The 17025-nt window shown below is 42.1% G+C and overlaps 1 protein-coding gene across 16 annotated transcripts in view; it reads right to left on the reverse strand.

The window, feature by feature from the left end:
- Window positions 1-16207, reverse strand: part of LOC149323029 (SWI/SNF-related matrix-associated actin-dependent regulator of chromatin subfamily A member 4) — an 87420-nt gene extending 71213 nt beyond the window's left edge. For 7 of the 16 annotated variants that reach the window (XM_089486281.1, XM_089486271.1, XM_089486267.1 and 4 more), the window contains exons 1-2: window positions 15805-15991; window positions 884-972 (exon numbers count right to left, since the gene is read on the reverse strand). The gene's annotated coding sequence lies outside the window, so the exon portion shown is untranslated. Of the gene's footprint in view, window positions 1-883; window positions 973-9659; window positions 9676-15804; window positions 15993-16041 lie in introns of those variants that run through there. The other 9 variants (XM_089486269.1, XM_089486268.1, XM_089486265.1 and 6 more) reach the window with 5 other exon arrangements.
- Between the last annotated feature and the right edge of the window lie 818 nt (window positions 16208-17025).

Below are 17025 nucleotides of genomic sequence, written 5' to 3' on the forward strand. Positions count from 1 at the left end.
TTAGAACATTTAGGGCAGGGTGAGCAGTATGTGTGGGCTTAAGACAGGGTGAGAAATGTGTGGCCCTCCAGAGGTTGTTGGACTACACCTCCCAGCATTCCACACCACTGACTACATTGCTTAGGGCTGCTGGGACTTGGGAGTCCAACAAATTGCTCACTTCCAGCCTGGGGACTGGTCATTAGCCCTAAGATCTTTTGGGGTCCAAATAAAGTGCACATTTAAAAAAATAAATTTGGAGCTGTTTGGATGTCACCTTCGGATTCTGACTTTGATTTTTGGACAATGTGTGCTTTTTTGGAGGGGAGGCTGGTCTTGAATAGTGGGAAACATTGAATCTCTTTTTAAAAACCTGGAGCCTTCTGAGAACGAAATCGCCTTTTTTGCTGGAACAACTACAATTTTAGGGCAGGTGTCTGTGGATCCAAAGGCTGCAGTCCAAAGGGGGCCATGCAGTCACTGGGCCTCAACTGCCCAGTCCTGGAGTGAAAACTTTCCTTTCCTTTCCATTTCCCACATCTGATCTTGCTTGCCACTGTTTTTCCATTTAGGAAATCCCCAAAATTCTACTTAAGGTTATGCCCCATAACATTCCCAACATATTTCTACATATATCTAACAGTTTCATATTTTGGGGGAAAGCATAATTAATGTCTGTTTATAACAAAAACAAGTAACTTTGGCTTAATTGTAGTAAACTACTTAACACAAATCACCAGCTTCCTTCACTATCTATAAAGAATTAGTAACATACAATTTTCATTATTTTAGGAAAGACTTTTCCAATGCTTCAGTCACTACCAACTCATTAAAAAAATTAAACAGTATATACATAATATTCACTTCATAAACAGCTCAAGCCTAAATTTGAATTTTCACCTACCTGTAAATCCCAATATGCTTCTTAACTCATAGCACTGGTCCCAAGAGACGATTAAGGTTTTCTCCAAGTTGCCAAAATCTATTCCAACACTGTTAGGGAGGGGAGAAAAAGTTGTGTTCATTATTCTATTTCTAAACTCTGCATTCTGCCTGCATTTGTAGATGTAAAATGGTTGTCTTCTGTATATCACAAATTTAACATATCAGTCTATGTATAAATGTTATTTATACATAGGGCCAGTGCTAAGAAATGCTACAGTCCATTCTAAGAAGCACATACATACACAATCATATACAAACAAGCCTATTCAAAAGTAAGACTGATTGACTTCAGTAGGACATTTCCAGGTCAGTGTGTATAACACTGCAGACTAATAACATAGAAAACCCAAAAATGAACACCAGCACCACACATGTATACTATTTCAGATACATCTACAGCAACAACATTCTTAATAAACATACTGAAAGAAATTATGTTCACATTAATAAACCCATACATTGGGATGTGCAGAGGGGCGGGATAAAAATAAGTTTTATTATTATTGGTATGCAACATTATGCACATATCATAGCAGTTATCTACAAAATGAGCTTTGTTCCTCCTCCCCCACCTCAAATATTCCCTAAGAGGATCGTGGGGCAAATAAAAGTAAAAGAAGGCATCCGTATTTCTCTTCAATTCCATTTACTAAAATATAAATTTTGCAAAATGTTCTGAGTGCTGGGTAGCCTGGATAGAGAAGGGGAAAATAAGACCTATTCATCTTGGAAATTATAGCATGCACCATAGGTCACCTTTCCTTCCTTGTTCATATACATCCTCAAAATTAGTTTCCCATGAAGTGTCCCATTAGTTACCTAAGCACAGATCCTGCATTTGCTAATATTTATCTCTTGGACTCTTTTCTTCATCTTTTCTTCTCTCCCTATACCTATTACCCTCTCATTTTGATCACTCACATCCCTCATTTCTTGTCACCCTTAGTGTACAAATTTGGATCAAAAGACTGGGGTAAAGACCTGACCTGCTTTACTTAGTTATTGTCAGAGATATGATGGTCTTGGGGGGGGGGGGCATCATTTCTTCCTCATTCCCCTCACCCAATTCTTTTATTTTCTAGAAAATTTGAAAAAGTAGACTTGGGATATTTTTTTAAAAATGACTGTAAAATACTTAAGAAAATTAGTTTGCACATTTTGTTTTGTGTTTATGAACTTCCAAAACAACTCTGATTTAAGCTTTTTTGCCAAGGTTTATTCAGAGGAGGTTTGCCACTGGCTTCATCATAGGTTGTGCCCAAAGTCACTCAGTGGATTTTCACAGCTAAAGGGAGCTTCAAATTCTCGACTCCTAGTCCAACACTCCAACTATTACACCATGCTGGCTCTGTTCATAAATTTACTCCCCCAAAATTACATCGAAAACTATATTAACAGAAGGTGTTTATGTAAAAGAAGGCACAGTATCTAGTCATTGCAATTCCTGGTCTTCATCTCCTTTTCTCAGTTCATTCTATGGGAATAATTCTTTACGTCTGCTTGCCACTATGGAAAATGTGTTGTTGTTATCTGCCACTGAGTCATCTTCAACTTATGGCAAGCCTATGAATGAGTGACCTCCAGCAGCCCTGGTCATCAACTGTCTTGCTCAGGTCTTACAAATTCAGGACTAAGGCTTTCTTGGCTAACTCAATCCACCTGCTACTACATTCCAATTTACCAAGCATTATCATTTCTCATTATTCTTATATCTCATGATATGTTCAAAGTAGGACAGACTCAGTTTAGTCATCTTGCCTTCTAGCAAGAGTTCAGGCTTGATTTGTTAGAAGGACCCATTCATTTCTCTTTTTAGTGGTCCGTGGTATCTATCTGTAGAACTCTCCTTCAGCACCACATTTCAAATGAGTTGATTCCCTTCCCATCAGTTTTCTTCACTGTCCAGCTTTCACAACCTTACGTAGAAACAGGAGATTCTATTTCATGGATGTTCCTTCTCAGATGTCTTTCCAAGCTTTAAGTTTTCTTCTAAATATTGTCTCCATTTTGATTAATGACTAAGACAAAGCACTGAAAAATCTTCATTACTCACTTTAGTATTACTCTCTAAGGTCATCATTTTCTTTTTCTTGATATTCAGCTGTAACCCTGCTTTTGCACTTTCCTCCTTAATTGTCATCGAAAATCATTTTAAGCCTTTGCTATTTTCTGTAAATAACAGTGTCGTCTGCATATCCTAAAATATCGATGTTCCTTTCCCCAATTTTCAAACCACCCTCAACTGAATCTAATCCTGCTTTATATGGAAGGCTAGACGAAACAAAATAGTGTGGGTTGTTTTACTAATGCTGATGGTTTCTTCTGTGTTTATTGTTTTGTGCATGCTCCTAATAAAGTGGGAAAAGCAAAGAAGTTCATCAGACTATGGCTCTGGAAACCAGTGTTCAAATTACCCAATACAGCCATGGAAACCCACTGAGTGACTTTGGGCAAATCACAGTGTCTCAGCCTCACAGGAAGGCAAAAGTAAACCCTTCCAAACAAATCTTGCCAAGAAAACCCTTAGGGTCACCAGAAATCAGAAACAACTTGAAGTCGCACAACAACAAAATTATCAAATGCTGTATTTCCTGCTGCAAGCTTCTTAAGAATGAGAATGCAGGAGATAATCCTATATCTTACAAAGACAGTCCACTGAGCCCATTTCAATGAGTCTGTGTTCTTAATTTCTACCTCTTAGCACCCCAAGCTGTGCAGCACTTATCTCTGCAAAGTTCTGGTCTGTTAAGTATTTAGGTAAGGCCAAAACTAATTGTACCATGCAGACATGTGTACCAGAGCCACACACCCATTTTGAACTGGAAATATTGCTTTGCAGTGAGTGCACTGGGGAGCAGACAAGCAAGGGAAACCATATCCACCATCCTGATCATTTTCAAAATAGCTCCTTCTGCCACAACATTTCAGATGTCCACAAAATCTGCCCTTTGAAAACAGAATTGTGTCCTAAATCTATGGCTCTTTATTATGCCCACTGATGCATATTGCAGGACTTCCTCAAGGGTTTCCACACCATGTCAACCGTCATCCAGCCACCAAAGCACTGTTAAAGTACTATTCCTTTCAACGGAAGTGATTTTGCTGTTCCACCAAACCAGTGCAACTTAAAAGTGCTTGCTTTTAATTTAGTCTATCTTCTCTGGAGTGAATGGGAAAGTCTTCTCATAGGAGCATTCCATATCCACTTAAGACTGCAAAGCACTGGATTACAGAAAACATTCCTGATTACAGAAAAGATACAACAGCTGTTCTGATATTCTTTAGCCTCAGCATGCAGAAAATTATGTTCATTTTGATCTTCTCTCTAACATCTAACTGTTGAGTTACAACCTGACAACCTTATAAACTGGAGTATTTAGAGAAATCCCAACAAGCACCACATGTCTAGAGACCTTATGTCCTTCTCCAAAACAGTAGAACCACTCAGAATGTCCATCTAATAAAATGATTTTATATCCACAAGCAGAACACAGCTGGAAAAGTACTTTCAAGGCCACCTGACCAAGGTGTATTATTATTATTATTATTATTATTAAACATTATTTATATAGCGCTGTGGATTTACAAGAAGGGGAGAGCAGAGAAATAAAGATTATTTTATTTATTTATTTATATAATAGCCATTGTAAAATAAATGTCTTCAGGGACTGAAGACATTTATTTTGCAATGGCTATTAAAAGTAGAAGGAAAAAATGAAAAGAAGAAATGGAAGAGTAAAATAAAGAGATGTGGAGAAAGAAAAAATTCAACTACTGAGGAGAAGAGTCCTAGAGATGCAACAAGTGCAGCAGATGAAAAATGAACTGAGGAAAGAGAAACTGAAAAACACGAATGCAGTTGCAATGTAAAGGTAGGGGCAGTGTTTCCACCAAAGGTCACTCAGCAATGGAATGCTCCAAAATGAGCTACTGCACAAGTGTCAAAGGTTGCCATTTGTCCCAGAAAACCTGGAAAATCCCAGACTAAAGGGGGAGTAAAAATGTCCTGGGCAGCTGGGCCAGTTGAAGCAGTAAATCCCAGATTCTTCCTTTATCATAGGCCAATGGATAAGTTAAAACACAGCTGTGGTGATGAAGCAGGAAACTGCAAGAGGACTGGCACTGGAAGGAGTCTCATCCCGTCCTGCAGGCTCTGGTTGCTACTGCAAAGGCATAGCATTGCCACCGTGTTCTTCCATTCCTTCCTCCTTCACTTAGGAAAGGAGGTAAGTAGAGATGGCCTTGTGTTGTGCAGTGAGTGTGTTGGCTGCTTAAGCCTAGGGCTTGGCAGCATGGTGGAACTTCACTTCCAAGCAGCCTGGAGAGAATCAAGGTAGTCCCTTTACTCTCTTGGGGCTGCTTGGAACTTTCCCTCTTTTCACACCAGCTAGGGCAGGGATGGAAAACTTATGGCCCTCCAATGTTTTGCAAACTACCATTACCATCACCACCAGCCAAGCTGAAGGAGGTTTTAGCCAGCCTCGTGAGGGCTTGGTTGTAGTTCCTCCCTTATAGTAATACTACAAGTAGGTTACCATGATGAGAGTGCTAGTTCATCAGAACCTGGAGGACCATGGGTTCCCAGCCCCTGAACTAAGGGAAAAAGAAGAAGAAATGAAGAGCTCTTAGACTGGTACTGGTACTAAGGTTGAAACAGTATGGTAGGAAAAATACAATGATTAATGTGTTGAATTTTGCATAATCAGAGTGCATAGTTAGGTAAGTTTCAATCTGTGTAGCCGGAGGATGTGGACAGGATCCTTGGTGAAGTGAGGGGCACCACATGCATACTCGATTCTTGACCTTCCTAGCTCCTGAAAGCAGCTAGAGGGGGGCTGGCCGAGTGGGTAAGGGAGTGGCGAATGCTTCACTGCTGCAAGGCAGATTTCCATCCTTTCTAAAGGAGGCTGTGGTGAGGCCACTACTGAAAAAAGCTTCCCTGGATCTCGCCATCCTGGATAACTATCGGCCAGTCTCTAATTGGGCAAGGTCCTGGAACGAGTGATGGCCTCCCAGCTCCAGGGGTTTCTGGATGAAACAGATTATCTAGATCTATTTCAATCTGCCTTCAGACCTGGCTATGAAACAGAGACAGCTTTGGTCGCCTTGGTGGATGACCTACACAGGGAGCTGGACAGGGGGAGTGTGTCCCTATTGGCCCTGCTGGATCTCTCAGCAGCTTTCAATACCATCAACCATGGTACCCTTCTGGGCCGCCTTTCTGGGATGGGACTTGGGGGCACTGTTATGCAGTGGTTCCAGTCTTTCTTGGAGGGGCGAACTCAGAAAGTGGTGTTGGGGGACTCCTATTTGACTCCTTGGCCACTGGCCTATGGAATCCCACAGGATTCTGTTTTGTTCTCCATATTATTCAACATCTACATGAAAATCCTGGGAGAGGTCATCTGGAGATCTGGAGTGCGGTGTCATCAATATACGGATGACACCCAACTCTATCTCTCCTTTCCATCTGACTCCAAGGAAGCTATCTTGGTACTGAACCAGTGTGTGTGGTCAATAATGGACTGGATGAGGACAAACAAATTGAAACTTAATCCAGACAAGGCAGAGGTGCTCCTGGTCAGCTGTAAGGCAGATCAGGGAATAGGGGTTCAGCCTGTGCTGGATGGGGTTACACTTCGCTGAAATCTCAGGCACACAACTTGGGTGTGCTCCCGGACTCCATTCTGAGTCTGGATGCCCAGGTTTCAGCAGTGGCTAGGAGTGCATTTGTACAGTTAAAACTTGTGTGCCAGCTGCACCCATTCCTTGAGACGTCAGATCTGGCTACTGTGACACATGCCTTGATTACATCCCATTAGGATTACTGCAATGCAATCTACATGGGGTTGCCTTTGGAAACTGTTCGGAAACTTCAGCATGTGCAAAACGCCGCTGTCAGAATGCTGACTGGGGCCAGTGATAAGGACAAGAACAGGAACCAATTCATGTCTCCCTACAAGGGTGGACCCATCCATTCCTTCTACACAACCCGAAAGGATTTCCCCCATTGTGCAATCAACCATTAACTCCTCATCAGAAGACAGCTTTCTAACATCTTCCTGGTAAAAAGCAAGCTGGGTCTAAGTGAGGGGTCTCACCCTTAAATGTTAGGATGAGGTGCCCCCAACCATGATTGCCAAGGTAGGAAGCAAAGCATATTATAGATAGATAGATATTATAGATATGATCAAAATTACACTGAGGAGTTGTTGTATTTGACTCAAGGGAGAAACAAAACCTTTCTCTTCACCCAGTATACAAAAAAAAAAAGAAAAAAATAGAATTGCAATGTTGAAAACTATAAAGAAATCACTATTTACAGACCTCAGAATACTTCCAGCACAATCCTGTACATATCACTCAGATGTACAAGTGCAAGACTTAATGAACACTGTTATTAGAGACTTGTAACATAATGCTTTAAGCATATATAACTTTGCCCATGGCTCCACACCCTACTGCCAGCCAAAATCTAGGGAACAGATTAAGGCTTCTCAGGCCACATCATCCAGGCTGTGGAATTACTGGGACGTTCATTTGGTCCCCTACATTAGCTTTTCAGTCCTCTCTTCAAAATTTCTTCACCAAGCCCTTAAAATTGATTTCACCTCCCCCCATCCGAGTCTGGAGTTGTAAGTTACGTTTTTAGCCTGCTCTGGTCTGTGTGCTACCTTGGAGGCTTTCTTGAGTCAAATGATGGAATACAGATTGTTTTATAATAAATATTCACATTCTGAACTCTGTTGTATACAAGTGAAAATGTTCTCACATTTCCATACCTGCTTTTTAAAAAGTTGTAACAAAATATGTTATCACAGGTTGTGTCTCCATTACCAGAGTCATGCACTCCCTACTGCAGGGACTGAAGACATATGACACTCCAAATGTTGTTAGGAGTGCAATTCTCATCATCCCACATTACCATCCATGCTGGCTAGCACCAGTGGAAGTTGTAGTTCAGCAACATGAGAAGGACCACAAGTGTCCCAGACCTACTACACTGACCTATTCAGGGTGATTCAAAAAGACTGATGCAAAAGTAAAGCTGGCTTTATTTGGTTTTGCACCATTCTTTTAGAATCACCCTGTATATTGATTAAAATAAAATTAGCTATGCCAAATTTATCGTGTTACAGTCAGCCCTCCTTTTTTGCAGGAGATCTGTTCCGGACCCCCCACCCATCCCCCACCCCGCAAAAACAGAAACTCACAGATATTCAAGCCGCATAGGCTTGAAAGTGGGCAGGTGCCCGCAAGCAGCCTCGGGCATGTGCCCCATTTTAACCCCCTCCGTTTGCTCTTCATGAGTAAGTGAGGGTCACAGATCTTAAATCTGCGAAAAGGGGCAACTGTATAGGGCTTTTAGGAAGCTAAAAAGACTGAAAAACAAAATTGAAGATAGCATAAGATGTTTTATAAGCCTCTTTTTTCACCTTCACTGTTTAAAAGGACAGTGTGAGAATTCTGTTATTTTAGAATAGTGAACCAAAATATCCAGCTTAATGTGAATGGTATTCATATCCATTATGTTACTAATTAACTTTATTAAACTAATCATTTTTAAAAGTGGAATACTTTCCACAGCCAAAAAGAAAAGAAAAGAAAAGGTAAGTAACTACACTAGTTGTTGCTGTTAAATGCCTTTGAGGTTACCTCAACCCATGATGACCTTATGTATGAGAGACCCTATCCCCAACCTCCCTGCTCAGCTCCTGCAGATTCGTGACCATGTCTTCTCTGATTTGAATCTATCCATCTAGAATGTGGTCTTCCTCTTTTCCTATTGCCCTCCATTTTGCCAAACATTATAGTCTTTTCTAGTGAGTTTTTTCTTCTCATGAGTTCTCTCTTCCCAAAATAAGACAACCTCAGTTTAGTCATCTTTGCTTCCAGGAGATCTGCTGTATGACCCATCCATTAGTGGGGTTTTTTTTAGTGGTTCATGGTATTCAAAACTCTTCTCCAGAACCACATCTCAAATGAGCTGATTTTTCTCCTATCAGCTTTCTTCACTGTCCAGCTTTCATAACAATACATAGAAATGGGAAATATGATGGCATGGACAATCCTAACTTTGATATGTAATTATATATCTTTACACATCAAGAACTTGCCTTCCAAGTCCTAGTCTTCTTCTGATTTCTTGATTGCCATCTCCTCCTATGGAAAATCTTGAACTATTTCTATCTCTTCTTCATCATCTACTTTAAACTTATGTAGATCATCTGTGGTTATACATGTCTGTGAATGTCTGTGTTTTCTTGACATTCAGCTGTAAACCTGCCTTTGCACTTTCTATCTGGAGCTTCTTCAATAATCCTTCCATATCCCTGATATCTTCTGCAAGTATTATGCTTATCTTAGATTGTTGATGTTCCTTCCTCCAATTTTCACGCCTCCTTCCTCTAAGTCAAATCCTGCTCAGCATACAAATTAAATAGGGTGACAGAATACAGCCTTCCCTGTGCCTCTTTCCAATTGGAAACCATTCCATTTCTCCATATTGTCCTAAAAGAAGTCTCTTGTCCTGAGTAGAGATAAGAATTATCAGATGTTGTTGTACACTCATTTCTTTAAAAGCAATCTTTAGTTTCTCATCATCTATACAATCAAATATTCTGCTATACTCTATAAAGCACAGGCTCATCTTTTGAAAGGCCATAGTATGTTCCCTTATCCAGCGTATGTTTGCTATATGATCTCTAGTTACCTCTTCCTTTCTTGATCCTTACTTAAATATCTGGCAATTCTCACTCCATATATGATAAGACTCTTGTAGAATTTTAAGCATCACTTTGCTTGCATGAAAAATTAACGCAAGGCTTCTTGGATTACTGCAGTTCCTGGTGTCTCTTTTCTTGGGGATTGGAATATATACTGAGCGTCTCCAGTCTGTGGTGAAAAGTAAGATGTTATAAGGCAAGGGGATGGTAGCACTATGTTTCTGAGTCTATTAGTTACAACAACCTGACAGGCTTGTGGAAAACAAAATGGAAAATAGGAAGAGGATATTTTATAACCTATACCATCTTCACGGGACAGTGCAGATAAAGGTGATCTTCAACCAAATTAATATATGTCTGAATATCACTCTTTCTCTTGTATGAAGTTTTGCTGTTGCATCACATTGTACATGACATCTATGTCACATTACACAGTGACCCAGTTTCAACAACAGTATATATTAGTGTATACACTGGATTGATACACTGTACCATACTCCCCTGCTCTCTATTCCTCTGGTGTAACTGGTATAATATAAGATCAGCATTTCCTACAAACTGGATTATTTCTGCAATGTTTTTGTACCTTTGTAAAGGCAAACACAACCAGTGTTACTAACTATGATTACAAAATTATATTCATAATCTAGAAAGTAGTTCAAATATTTCAGTTTTCTCAACAACAACAACAAAAACAAAAATTCCATCCGACAGAAGCGTGAAGGAATTCTTGGGCTGAAGACAAAGAAAATATTTCTAAAAAGTAAAATGTTCTGGGGAAAGAATGAAGGACAATGGTGACACAGAAGCAAATCCTCTTGGAGAAGACAGCGGAAGGAGGACTGATGAGCCAAGGAATCGGGGTGGAGCGGGGAGAAAAATAAGACAAATACCATCAGGTTTAAAAATGTAATTTTATCAACAAAAGCAAGGGAAAGGGGGAAGCAGCGAGCAAGAAGAAGAAGCTGGAATGAAAAGGGCACTGTCTATGAAGAGATTCGGGAATGATAACAAAAATACTCATGATTCAGAGCGGCAAAGCACCTGAAAAATAAAAATAAAAAAAGAGCTGGAACACAATTCCTAGGAATAAAAAGACAACCCAAATATCACAGAGATAGCTGGGTGTGTACATAGCAATAGCAATAGCAAGTACTTAGCTTACTAATAATAATAAATAATAATAAATAGCAAGTAATTAGCTTACTTGCTAATTAGCTTACTTGCTGTTCACCGCTATGATCTTTGGAATAGCGGTATATAAATAAAACAAATTATTATTATTATTATTACATTTCTATACTGCTTATCAGTGCACTTAAGCACTCCCTAAGCGGTTTACAAAGTGTAAGCTAATTGCCCCCAACAAGCTGGGTACACATTTTAGTGACTTCCTCGGACGGATGCAAGCCTGAGTTGAGCTTGTGTCCTTTTGCTGGTATTGAACTCGCAACCTTATGGTTTGTGAGTGAGTGGCTGCAGTATAGGCATTTAACCACTGGCCAGGGCTCATGGCTACCATTTTAGAATGGTTGAATTTGTCAAATGCTATATCTCAGTGTCTGGTAAGGGACCTATCTAGCCTTACACAGTACAATCATGGGCAAAACTGCTCCTGCTGTCTGCTGCAAATAGCAGGTACCGTTCCCAACTCCTCTGAGAGTGACAAGACCGTTGGAGCAGGGAACAATGGGGATTTCAAGGTGACAGATCATGCACATGTATTAGCACAGCAACTACTCTTGGATGGAGAAGCTGTAGTACTTTGAGCTACATTCCCAAGGATATCAAAGCAGCATGAGAACTTGCACTCCCTCTGACATCACCAGGAGCCACACACAGAGTTTCTTCTTCAAATGAGGCTGGTATCCCTATTTCATCCACAGCTTACATTAAGAGCAGAGAAAGGAAGGCAGCAAACACTCATGACTTCCAACTTTCTGGACATTGGACACCAGGCAATAAGGGACCTCATTCTCCCAGAGCCCTTAACAATCCAGAAGATGCTGGGAGGATGCATTAAAGTCATATGAACCAGGTGAGAGCTTGCCGAAGAGGAACAGAAGAACGGCAGGAGAGCATCAGCAAAAGGAAGATAGGCTCAAAAGAGAGAGAGAGTCCAACTCCTTTGAGGAATACAAACTCAAAAATTAGAGAATATCACAGAGGGACTAGACAATATCATAGAAAAATTAGAGAATATCATAGGCAAAAGAATCAGGGGAACACAGAAAACCTCCACCCTGTGAAGCTGGAAATGAGTCTCTTATTGGTCCAAAACACACTGCAGAAATCATCCATTTTGAGACCGCTTTAACTGCCCTGGCTCAGTGCTAGGGAATCCTGGGAACTGTAGTTTATTGTGACACCAGAGCTCTCTGACAGAGAAGGCTCAATGTCTCACAAAACTACAGTTCCCAGAATTCGCTAGCATTGAGCCAGGGCAGTTAAAGCAGTCTCAAACTGGATTATTTCTGCAGTGTGTTTTGGACTAAAAACACCCTGTTTTTAGTCCAAAACACAGGAAATAGAGGAAGGAACGACAAAATGGACATGGATTGAGGCAATGCTGGGATGACAGGACATGAGAAGGGATGGGAAAATCTGTTCTTTTTTCCCTCTCTCCCGCCTACATTCAGATTTTATAAAACATTGAGTTCTTCTCATTTTAAATATGCAATTTGGGAATTTGGGTAAATTCCCCAAACTGAAACAAAATTCTCCCCTCCATGCCTCAATCAAATTCAATACAGAGAGCTAGAAGGGGGAGCAGCATGTTATTCCTGTGGGCCAAATGGATATAAAGGAGGAGAGGCCTCCCCAAACAAAAGAATGGCCACCCTAATTCAGAACTAAAATGGTTGAAGACACACAGGGTTTCAAAGCCACAGTCTTAGGGGCAAAACAAAGGCCTGGGCCTGGATAGATTAATCAGTTGTTTTCTCTCTCTCCTACATCTGTACCTTTTAAATCTCAAGGTTTTTCTCCAGCTGTGAATTTGATAAATCCTAATTTTAAAAATGGACCGAAATGAAATTTCTCACCAATGCCTGGGCATGAGCCAACAAACTGTATAAAAAGCAAGGTGGCAGTAGGGAAGGAGGAGAGGAATGAAAGAAGGAGGTTTTCTTCAGTAAGAACATGTTATGTTCGGGGGGGGGGGGGGTCATATTAAAAGGAAATATTCAGCAGCCTTTGGGGTTCAGAGGCAGAATGTGTGACACAGAAAAGTAGAGGTGATTCGATTTCAGTCTTGCATTGTCTGACTTAAATAACATAAAACTAGAATGTTGTTTAAACACACAAAGCAGGAATGCATGCATTTAACATTATAATACTGTAGTTTACATTCTATTTTAACAGTCACTTTTGGATGTTTTAATTGTGTGTGTGTGTGTGTGTTGCGTGCCTTCAAGTCATTTCTGACTTATGGCTACCCTAGGGCCTGTCCCCTATCATGGGGTTTTCTTGGAAAGGTTTGTTCAGGTGAGGTTTGCCCTTGACTTGCCCTGAAGCTGAGAGTGTGTGACTTGCCTAAGGTCACTCAATGGGTTTCCATGGCTGAGCTAAGAATCGAACCCTGGTCTCCAGAGTTATAGTGCAACACTCAAACCATTATGCCACAATGGCTCATTTTTAATTGCACTGTGCTTTTAAATTATAAGCCACTTTGAGTCCCAATATCGGGAGAAAGCAGGGTATAGATAATATTAAAATCCCTTGAAACATAAAGCACAACTAAAGCCACACTAGGAAATCCTTGGTGCATATTCTTAAATGCATAAGACAGTATCAAAGAGCTGCTTTAACTGCCCTGGCTCAATGCTAGGGAATTCTGAGGACTGTAGTTTTGTGAGACATTGAGCCTTCTGTCAGAGAGCTCTGGGGCCACAAAAAACTACAATTCCCAGGATTCCCTAGCACTTGAGCCAGTGCAGTTAAAGCAGTCTCAAACTGGATTATTTCTGCAGTGTGTTTTGGACCGTGATCTGCTTAGTCCAACATCCTCCAGGGAAATCCCAGTAGACACTAGATGGTCCACTAGCTAACACAAGCAGTCTATTTATTATTATTATTATTATTATTATTATTACTATTATTATACACACTGCAGAAATAATCCAGTTTGAGATTGGTTTTAACTGCCATGGCTCAGTGCTAGGGAATCCTGGGAACTGTAGTCTATTGTGGCATCAGAGCTCTCTGACAGAGACTGCTCAATGTCTCACAAAGCTAGTTCCCAGAATTATTATTATTATTATTATTATTATTATTATTATTATTACTATAATAATAATAATAATATTTATACCCTTCTCCCCCTCCTATAATTGGGACTACAATTTCCCTTTTACTCGGTGAAATCAATGGATAAGAGAGTCAGAAGCTAAAGAGAATTGCTGATGGTAAAAGAAAAAGCAAGTGCTGCCTCCAGAGACTTTGGGGTTGGCCTGGCAGGCGATGGGATGTAGCAGGGGATGACGGGAGTTAGAATCATCAAAAGGTCCAAAGGAGGAGAGAACAGAAGAGGCTCACTGGCAAGAGATGGGCAATGGTCAAGGAAGACTGGCCTTGGGCTGGTTTTTGACTCTGCAGTTAAGGGGGAATGGGTTTTAATGATGGGATTCTTATTCTCATTCTACCCCTTTATCGCTTTTATCTGAGCCTCTGAAATATGGACAAGACATCCACACTTATTTGGGATTTTTATAACACAATGTTCAATGCTGTGAATGTAAAAAACGATACCCATCTTTCTTTCCCCATCCCTTCATTTGTAGCTCTGCACCAACAGTCATAAGTATTTGTCATGGAGGGTAGAGGAATAAGTAGGGAGACAATGTGGTACAGTGGTTTGAGTATTGGACTATGACTGGAGACCAGGGTACAAATCCTGGCTTGGTCATGGAAACCCACTGGGTGACCTTGGGGCAAGTCACACTCTCTCGGCCTCAGAGGATGGCAAAGGCAAACCTCCCCTGAACCAATCTTGCCAAGAAAACCTCACGATAGGGTCGCCATAAATCAGAAATGACTTGAAGGCACATCACCATAACTAGGTAAGTCATACACGCTCAGCTTCAGGGCAAGGCAAAGGCAAACCTCCTATGAACCAATCTTGCCAAGAAAAACCGGTGACAGGTTCACCTTAGGGTCGCCATAAGTCAGAAATGACTTGAAGGCACACCACACACGATAAAATAAGTTGAGGGTCGAAGTCAAAGAGTGGGGTATATGTATGTGATATATACATAGTATATGTGTGTGTATGTACATACACATATACAGTATATATAGATATACACACACACAGTATATATGTGTATGTATATATATATATATATATGTGTGTGTGTGTGTGTATTATACACAGTATATGAAAGATCTGAAATAATACAAGGCATGCATGAATGAAGCCTAAATGATGTTGTGGGGGAGGCTGGGATGAGCATCCAGATATTTAGAGATTGGTTTTTAAAGGGTTTTTGTTGTTGTTTCTGTGTGTCTTCAAGTCATTCCTGACTTATGGCAACCCTAAGGCCAACCTATCTTGGGTTTTTCTTGGCAAGCTTTGTTCAGAGGAGTGTGTGACTTGAGCTCTAGCAGTCAGGTGCCTTAAAGCCATTTCTTATACTGTATACATACATACTGTATATATTATGGGAGAAGCTGTACCTGGCAGACTGGGGACCTTGTTGTCATTTGGTATATATGGCTCCCAATCAACTCTGATTTATAGTGACCCTACTATCATGGGGTTTTCTTGGCAAGGTCTGTTGAGAGGGGGTTTGCCATGGCCTTCCCCTGAGGCTGAGAGAGTGTGACTCACCCAAGGTTAGACAGAGGCTGGATGGCCATCTGTCAATGGGGATGCTTTGACTGAGAGTTCCTGCATGGCAGAATGGGGCTGGGCTGGATTAGGGCCCTTCCTGGGGTCTCTTCCAACTCTATGAAGGCCACCCAGTGGGATTCGAACCCTGGTCCCCAGAGTCCACCTCGATGGCCTTCATCCAGTCTGATCTCAAAGGATGCTTAAAGAGAGGATAAAAGAAGGATGCTGAAGGGAGGAGGGTGAGGTATGTTGGTAGAAGGGGGAGGGAGAACAGGGGACACACACAGAGAGACACACGCAGACACGGGTTTATCTTCTTACCCTCAAAAGGCGAGGTGGGATTTCTGGATTCAGCTGTAAAGGGAGGAGGAGGAGGAGGATAATGGTGCTCTCTTCCTTGCTTCCTTCCTTCCTAGTTAAGGTCCACCTACCCAGCCACCCACCCACCGTCCTCAATCCCGCGATTTCCACACTCCCGGGTGCGTTCACACGAGCGCTCGGACACGCGTTCATTCATCGGTTCCCCCCTCCTCTCGCGCGCGTGCGCAGTATACGCACCTTTCCCTCCGCGCGCGCTCCCGCCGCACTGAGAGTTCCAAAGCGGCTGAACAAAGGCGGAGCCGCTCCCCCTCCTCCTTTTGGCCCGCGCGCCCCCGCTACGCGCGCGCGCACCTCTCGCCCTTTCTTTCCTCCTTTCCTTTCTTTCTTCCCCGGCTTCTAACCGGCTCAACCAGGGCGAGGGAGGCGCGCGCGTTCCACACCTCCCGCACCAATGGGAGAGGCTCTCTCAAAAGGTTGTAACGCCCCCCCTCCTCCTCCTCCTCCTATAGGTTGACCTCCAAGTCAATCAAAGGAAGTAAAGCGGGGCGGACTGTATAACCTGGAGCATGACGCTTCTCCCGTCGCCACCAGCCAATCGCGAGTCGCTTCACATGTCTATGCCGTCAAAACGAGCCAATGGTTGTTGTGTGTGTGTGTGTGTGTGTGTGTGTGTGTGTTTTTCCCCCTAGGCCTGTGACCTGATTTGTTGAGAGCGTTCTTGTATGCAAATTTTCTTTTTCCTCTCGCCCACAAATCCTCGCCTCTTTCGCCTCAGCTTCAGCCAATGAGGAGGAAGGCTGAGCGAGGGAAGCGGGGGCGTGCCTAAGCGAGGCGAAGGGACGCGCGCGCCCGAGGTCTCTCTCAGAGACAGCTTTCTTTTCCCATCCCCCAACGAGCGCTCGCAAGCCGGCGACGGCCCCTGATGCGCATGCGCAGTGCTGGCATCACTGCGGCTGAGGGAACTAATGGGGGGAAGGGCTTTTCTTTTTCTTTTTTGTGAGGCGAGCCATGGAGGCTAAATAAAAGGGAGCCCTCCAAGAAGGAGGCTTCTCTGGGTTTAGTCCTCCCACAGCCTCTGCCTTGGCATCCTTTGAGGCCCACTTCAGCTGTGAATCCCTGAAAATACGGGAAAAAAATGTTTGCCACCACATTAGGGCACATTTTTAGGTGTACTACACCACATAAAACCAACAGATAAAATACAACAGGGTTGGCTGTCCA

This window comes from Sceloporus occidentalis, unplaced genomic scaffold (assembly GCF_023333645.1).
Source record: "Sceloporus occidentalis isolate IW3139 unplaced genomic scaffold, rSceOcc1.0.p SCAF_1, whole genome shotgun sequence".
Lineage (NCBI taxonomy): Eukaryota > Metazoa > Chordata > Lepidosauria > Squamata > Phrynosomatidae > Sceloporus > Sceloporus occidentalis.